Source organism: Anastrepha obliqua, chromosome 2, assembly GCF_027943255.1.
Source record: "Anastrepha obliqua isolate idAnaObli1 chromosome 2, idAnaObli1_1.0, whole genome shotgun sequence".
NCBI lineage: Eukaryota > Metazoa > Arthropoda > Insecta > Diptera > Tephritidae > Anastrepha > Anastrepha obliqua.
Genome location: NC_072893.1, coordinates 18,302,587 through 18,310,367, shown reverse-complemented (window position 1 = coordinate 18,310,367; position 7,781 = coordinate 18,302,587). Strand labels below are relative to the sequence as shown.

General features: G+C 35.8%; 2 pseudogenes; both read left to right on the top strand.

The window, feature by feature from the left end:
• The first annotated feature begins 5,326 nt into the window (after positions 1-5,326).
• On the top strand, positions 5,327-5,510 carry LOC129239897 (U2 spliceosomal RNA; annotated as a pseudogene).
• Positions 5,511-5,746: 236 nt separating this feature from the next.
• On the top strand, positions 5,747-5,932 carry LOC129239848 (U2 spliceosomal RNA; annotated as a pseudogene).
• The last annotated feature ends 1,849 nt before the right edge of the window (positions 5,933-7,781 follow it).

Here is a 7,781-nt window from a genome sequence, read left to right as displayed (position 1 = left end):
ATGAAAACCCCATTTACGCTAAAATCAATAAATGGGCAAAATTTTATAGACAAAAAATGTTTGGTTAATGTTCTCAACCACACCTCGACTTTTTATTTACTTGATAATCTAAAAACGTTCGATGGCATAATTGGTTATGACTTCCTAAAAGAAATTGACTCAAAAATTGATATTAATGCAGGGTATTTATATTATCGGGATGGTAAGGTAAAACTTCAGCACCTTTGTTGCAATCAAGTCAACTTGATTACAATTAACGATGATTCCGTGCCTGCAAGTGTTCAAAATGACTTTCGTCAATTAATTAATAAAAACACTAATGCATTTGCTCACCCAAATCGTTCCCTACCCTACAATACCAATGTCGAGGCTACAATTCGTACCACTACAGAAAACCCAATTTTTAGCAAAAGCTACCCGTACCCGATTTCAGCAGCAGAGTTCATAAACTCCGAAATAAAATCACTCTTAGGAGATGGCATAATTCGCAAGTCGTGTTCACCCTATAATTCGCCCGTCCACGTAGTAACAAAAAAGGGCATTGACGAAAATGGCAAACAAAAACTGCGTATGGTGATAGACTTTCGGAAAATTAACGAAAACACCATCTCTGATCGATATCCCATACCGGACACTTCTGTCATCCTGTCCAATTTAGGAAAATCAAAGTTCTTCTCCACGCTAGATTTGAAGTCAGGATTCCACCAAATCAACTTGCGCGAGAAAGATAGACCAAAAACAGCATTCAGTGTAAATAATGGCAAGACCTGCCATGTTTATATCGATGATATAATTATCTTTTCACCAAACGAGCATTTGCATCTGAATGACATTAAAAGAATTTTAAACAAATTAGAAACTGCCGGTATGAGAGTTTCGCCCGAAAAGTCCAAGTTTTTCCAAAAAGAAGTGGAGTTTTTAGGATTTGTAGTGTCGCAGAACGGTTTAAGAACTTGTCCAAACAAAATAACCGATATTTTAAAGTACAAAGTTCCAGAAACTTTACGCTCTCTACGATCCTTCCTTGGTCTTGCGGGATATTACCGCAGGTTCGTGAAAGATTATGCAGCCATCGTAAAACCGCTAACGAAATATTTGCGAGGAGAGAATGGACACGTAGAAGCTAACAAGTCAAAAAAAATCCAAATAAAATTGGACCCCGAAGCCATGTCCGCCTTTAACAGAGTTAAGAAAATTCTTGCTTCTGAAGATGTTTTGCTCCAATACCCGGATTTTAGCTGCCCTTTCGATCTGACCACAGATGCGTCTTCAAATGCTTTGGGCGCGGTTTTGTCCCAGAAAAATAGGCCTATAACAATGATTTCCCGAACGCTATCTCGAACAGAACAAAATTATGCCACCAATGAGCGTGAGCTATTAGCTATAGTTTGGGCATTGAAGGCCCTTCGGCTCTATCTATATGGCGTCAAAAACATCCATATTTTCACTGACCACTAGCCGCTTATCTTTTCAATTTCGGATAAAAATCCTAACACTAAAATGAAAAGGTGGCGTGCTTTCGTCGAAGAGTTTGCTCCTACGTTTCATTATAAGCCAGGAAGTGAAAACAAGGTGGCAGACGCGCTCTCCAGACAGTTCATAAATAACATGAGTGAATCAATAGATACGGCTCATAGTGAGGAATCATTGAGTAATGTTGTAAAAACGGTCAAATGCCCCATAAATCAATTTAAAAACCAACTAATACTAACAAAAGCGTCATACCTAAATAAAGTGACAAAAATTATTTTTCAGAAACATGTCCGCCATACAATTTCCTTCGATTCGCTCGAAAACTTGTTTGAATGTCTTAAAACCGTAATAAATCCTAATAATACGAACGCGATTCATTGTGACCTACCAACACTTTCCGAAATACAAAACGATTTAGTTTCACTCTTCCCGGGAGTGAAATTTCTCCACACAGAAATTTTTGTGATAGATTTGATAAATAAAACGGATCAATTAGAAACAGTAATTGCAGAGCATAACCGCGCACACCGTTGTCTGCAAGAGAACTTTAAACAAATTTCTCGAGAATATTATTTCCCAAATATCAAAAAAATGTTAAAGGCTATCATTGCAAACTGTAAGATATGTCTAGAAAATAAATACCAGCGTAAACCAGTAAATCTCGAAATAGGCAAAACTCCTATTCCAAAGACACCTGGCGAGATCTTACACATGGACATTTTTTTTACAGACAAGCAACATTTCCTAACCTGTATGGATAAGTTTTCGAAATACGCTGTAGTAAAACCAATTCAATCGCGCTCTACATTAGATATCAAGGAAGCCTTGCTAGAAATACTCCTAATATTTAAAAACACCAAAACTATTGTTTCAGACAATGAGAAAGCCTTTCATTCGATGACAATTAAAACTTTTCTTAGGGACAACTTTTCAATCGAACAATTTTTCATTCCGACGTTACATAGCCAAAGTAATGGGCAGGTTGAAAGATTCCATTCAACCTTAATGGAAATTGCCCGATGCATAAGAGAACAACAACAGCTGAGTGAGACTATTGAATTGGTGCTACTGGCTACTCATAAGTACAATAACACCATTCATTCTATTACAAATGCTAAACCTATCGACATTCTTCATAACTCTTCGAATGAGGATTTGGAAATGATACGCGATAGATTGTGCCAAGAGCAGGGGAACGTTTTAGGTAGACGGAATAAAAATAATAAAATGAAAACCTATGAGCCTGGTGAAAAAGTATTTTTGAAGAGAAATAGACGTCTAGGAAATAAATTTAACAAGATATTTGTTGAAAAAGGTGTGGAAAAGGATCTAGGCAGCACGGTCTTGATCGATGGAAAAATCATTCATAAAAGCAACTTACGATAAGTGTTGTTGAGCCTTTTTTGTTTCGTATGAGAGTTTAAGTGGTGGAAGTTATTTTGCTACAATGACGCGAAAAAGTTCGTAAGCGTAAAAAAATTTATCTGAAAATGAAATATATTATCAGTTCTGATTATTTACAACTTCCTGATAAAATTAGAATTGTAAATAGACTCTTTAAACTAAGTTTAATTTTCACCATCCTTTGATGAGTTACATTCATTTTAATTTTAAGAAACGTAATCATAGTATAGTCATGTAATCATAGTATAAGAATCAAACAAATTTATTGTTCAAAAGTATGGAATTTAAGCTCAATCAAGCTTCAACATTAATAACGCTTTTAACTACCCATTTACAACTTTAACGTGCTGCGAATGACGATCCGGTCTACAAAGCCAACAAGTCGTATTTTGAACCTAACTATTCGAACCTCTGAGCCACAGCTTTTTAGTAGCTGAAACGGGGACGTTTCGAACTCGACAAGGAGAGTAGTTAAGACCACCCGCACAAATTCGCTAACTATGTACAATTAGCTGATGTTATATTTTTTGTTAAAGCTCAGCTTACGCTTTACAACACTACTTTTGCCTACGTGACCAAGATCGAGTGATTTTTTGATGGGGTACGCGCAGTAACAACCATTGCTCTCACACTTTACTCAAAACCAGTTTTGAGGAAAAACTAATGAATTATGAGTTGCACGGCCTAGCGGAAAACGTTGGTGAAATTCCATCGAGCTGGGGTTTGATTGAGCGAAGCATTTTAGTTAAAGAATAGAATAAAGATTGACATTGAAACCGAAGGTCCAACTCGAATTTTTATAAAGATATTAAGTTATATAAAAAGAAGTTACATTTCCTTGGTAATCTTATAACTCAAGAACCGCCAAACCGATTAACACAAGAATTTTAGAGTTCTTTTCTATCTTTGAGGAGGTGGTTTGTGTGAAGTTTGATTGAAATTGGTGCAGCCGTTCCTGAGTTATGACATTTTATGTGAGTAATGGTTTCTTCCCATACGAAATGCCTGTATGGGGAAAACAACAACAAATACACAGCCGCTTATGAGCGTTTCTGTTGTACTGTTGTGGTTGTAAGTGTATTATGTTAATATTAATTTTGGACGAAAATATAATAAAAACTGGAGCATTCAAGGAACTGGAAAAACATTTTTAACTTTATTTATTTTAGCATAATTTATTTAGCGTAAAGAATTGAAATGGAAATTAAAGAATCAAAGTTTAATTACAAGTTTTTATCGGCTCTTTCACCTTACCTGTATATAGGTGACCACCACAATCAAATTTTAAAAAAGTACAGAAAAGGCTATTGTGACATCTTTAGAAAGTATGTTGAATGAAAAAAATCAACTAATTCAACTGTTTAAACATTTTACGAGTTCTATAAAGAAAACTTAATACGAAAAATTTCTTGCGATATAAAAAAACATTTTATGTATGGTGGCGCGAAGCCCACTGGGAAATGCTAGTTATTTATAAAAAAAAAATATTTATCGATAAGAAAAAATCTTCGATTAGTTACTAAAAAATATATTTAGGAAGAGAAAAACACGTTTGAAGTTTGCCTTGAACTTTCAAGCTCTCGCCTTTTCAAATTTGCGTGTAACTTCGAAAAAATTCACCGGAACTATATTAAATTTTCTGTGTGTATTCGTAAATACCTATAAGCACATTAAGAAAAATGTATCGATGTTTTGAAAATTTTAACTGTATATAACCCCTTAATCTACAGTCTGTCGCCTGAGTAGTCCCAGAGCTATTTCCGTGAACTCGCTTATTATTGCTGGAAACATTCCTGAAACTATGATCACTATATCAGCCGCATACGCCACTGGCTGAATTCCTTAATTCTGGTATAATAAAGTGCAAATTTCATATACATAACTGCAAAATCGCGTTGATGTTTGACAATTTTTTTTTTGCTGGCACTCTTGATATGTGCATTGCACTTACATATTTCTTTTTAGACACTTAAAAAATCGCTTCTGTACCGAATAGATCGTAAATAATCAAATGCCTGCGTTCATACGTAAATCTTTTACAGCAACCAAGTTTTACTGGTTTCTGTCAAAATCTGTAACGCGCAACTAAGTACAAACAATCAACTTAGCCGACATGCATTTATTCATTTATTATTGAAGTGAAAACTTCTTTAGAATCGTTGGGAGTGATTTGAGGAAAAGTGAAACGAAAAAAGCGACCAACTTGGCTACGAAGCGTTATATTATATGTTGATATAAAAGTAGCGACGAAATAAATAAAAATAACTTTTATTTTTTCTTGTGATTTGAACCAAGGATTTTGGATCGGAAGCTCACATTGCTAGTCGCTCGGCTACCGCGCCATGCTGTCGTCGCTGGCCTAAAAGTTATTTAGTTACGAAGCGTTATATTATATGTTGATATAAATAATTTTTGTGAGCGTGTAATTCTCAAAAGTTTTATTAGGTTTATTATTTAAAATGTATTGACTAGGTAGTCTGGTTATCAGCTTAACATCTGATAGATCCTCTATCGGAGGACAACAAATGTTAAACTGATTTTTGGAAATGGGCGGAGTGTTTTAGGGGCTTGCTCCTTCTCTGCCACGGGTTGACCCGGTATTGCAGTACCGCCGGGATTTCGGCTTTGAATAAATACAAGAAAAAATATACTAATACATTTAGCTTTGGTGGGAAGAGCCATAAATTTTTATATGAATACATGTAGACGAAAATGGAATTTTTTTTTGAAATTTGCATTGTAGGACATTTCTGATTATTTATTGAACAGTTTTTTGGTTTAGATACTGAAAGTCAGTTTAAGTGAATCGGTATAAATATTTCGTACATTAATTTTTGTGAGCGTGTAAATTCTCAAAAGGTTTATTAGAAAATCTATTGAAGTAGGTAGTGTGGTATCTGTTCCTATCAGCTTAACATCTGATAGATCCTCCATCGGAGGACAACAAATGTTAAACTAATTTTTGGAAATGCGCGGAGTGTTTTATGGGCTTGCTCCGCCTCTGCCACGGGTTGACCCGGTATTGCAGTACTGCCGGGATTTCAGCCTTGAATAAATACAAGAAAAAATATACTAATACATTTAGCTTTGGTGGGAAGAGCCATAAATTTTTATATGAATACATGTAGACGAAAATGGAATTTTTTTTTTTGAAATTTGCATTGTAAGACATTTCTGATTATTTATTGAAAACAGTTTTTTGGCTTTTCTATTTTTGGTTTAGATACTGAAAGTCAGTTTAAGTGAATCGGTATAAATATTTCGTACATTAATTTTTGAAGTGAAAACTTCTTTAGAATCGTTGGGAGTGATTTGGGAAAAAGTGAAACGAATTACATATAAACGTAGCGACGAACTAAATAACTTTTAGGCCAACACCGACAGTATGGCGCGATTGCCGAGCGGCTAGCAATGTGAGCTTCAGATCCAAAATTCTTGGTTCGAATCACAAGAAATAAAATTTTTTTTTTTTTTGAAATTTGCATTGTAGGACATTTCTGATTATTTATTGAAAACAGTTTTTTGGATTTCAGCCTTGAATAAATACAAGAAAAAATATACTAATACATTTAGCTTTGGTGGGAAGAGACATAAATTTTTATATGAATACAAGTAGACGAAAATGGAAGAAATTTGTAAGTCTGTTTCTTCGGTCCGTTTGGGTATTTTTTTTGACAACATCGAAACCAAAGCATTTGTATCATATTTTATCTATCATAAGCCACTCGTATCATTTGTTGAAATTGAAAACATTGAGGATGAATAATGATAAAATGAAGAAAATAAAATATGAACTTTATAGCAATATTATAATGAACCTATAATTATCCCGCTCCTAATGCTGCTTTCGTCTTATTCTCTCTCAGTTTGTTTTACGGAAGGTTTCACTTCTATCAAGTCTAACCGTTAGACTGGTATTTTTTTTTTTTGTTAGTGTTTGCGCTTTTAATTACGCACCCTGCCTGCTTGTGGAATTTTAATTTGAGAGCTGCTGCTGTGCCACTAAGCTTCCGTGTGTGCGATGCGATGCAAAAGCGCATGAGCATGCGCACGATCATGTCATGCGTGAGTGAAGATATATATGCGCATATGCACGTGTGTGTATGTGTGTGTTTGAACGAGCGCATTTGCGTTAGCGCAATTCATTGTCAGCAAACAAATGCGAATGCAATTGATGAATGCGTCGCTGACACGCAAAGTCTAACTTCAAACGATCGCTCGTTCACTCGTTCGCTCGTCCGCTCGATCGGTCGCGCGGTCTGTGGGTCACTTGATCGGTGGTTTGGTTGGCTCTCGATCGTTCCGTCACCAGCAATGCCAATACTGTAGTGCTGTGAATTCAATCGTCGCCAATGTTAAGGTGATTGCCATTGCTGGCGAAGCTATTCGAGTGGTTTGCTTTACTGCTCCTTTGCTGCTGGTGTGAGTGCCACTGGTGCAACTTTATTTGTTGTTTACACATTAATGCGCTACCGCGTTGGTCATTTGATATTTCGCTGGTCAATTTTATTGATCTCTTTCCTTTTTCATGAAGTGCAAACCGCTTGTCCGGAATGACCAAGAATGACCAGTGCCAGCGTTGGCCACACCATCGATTTCTTGTGGGCTTTTGATTGGAAATACAGCTATGCGCATACATACATATACATTTTAATTGTGCCGCGCCAATTTCGTTGATTTTCACGCAACTCGCCATACACACTTGCAACACCAAGCAGTGACTTTTATGTTCGTTTGCGCGATTTGTGGCACTTGATTTTTCCATTTCAATTATTTTTCGTTTTTTTTAAGTGATTTTTTTTTTAATTTTACACTGAATTACTTGCACTTGTGTACATGCGTATGTGTGACTGCGTTTGCAACACTTTGTGGCACAAATTAAAATGTTCGTGTTTAAGCACAAT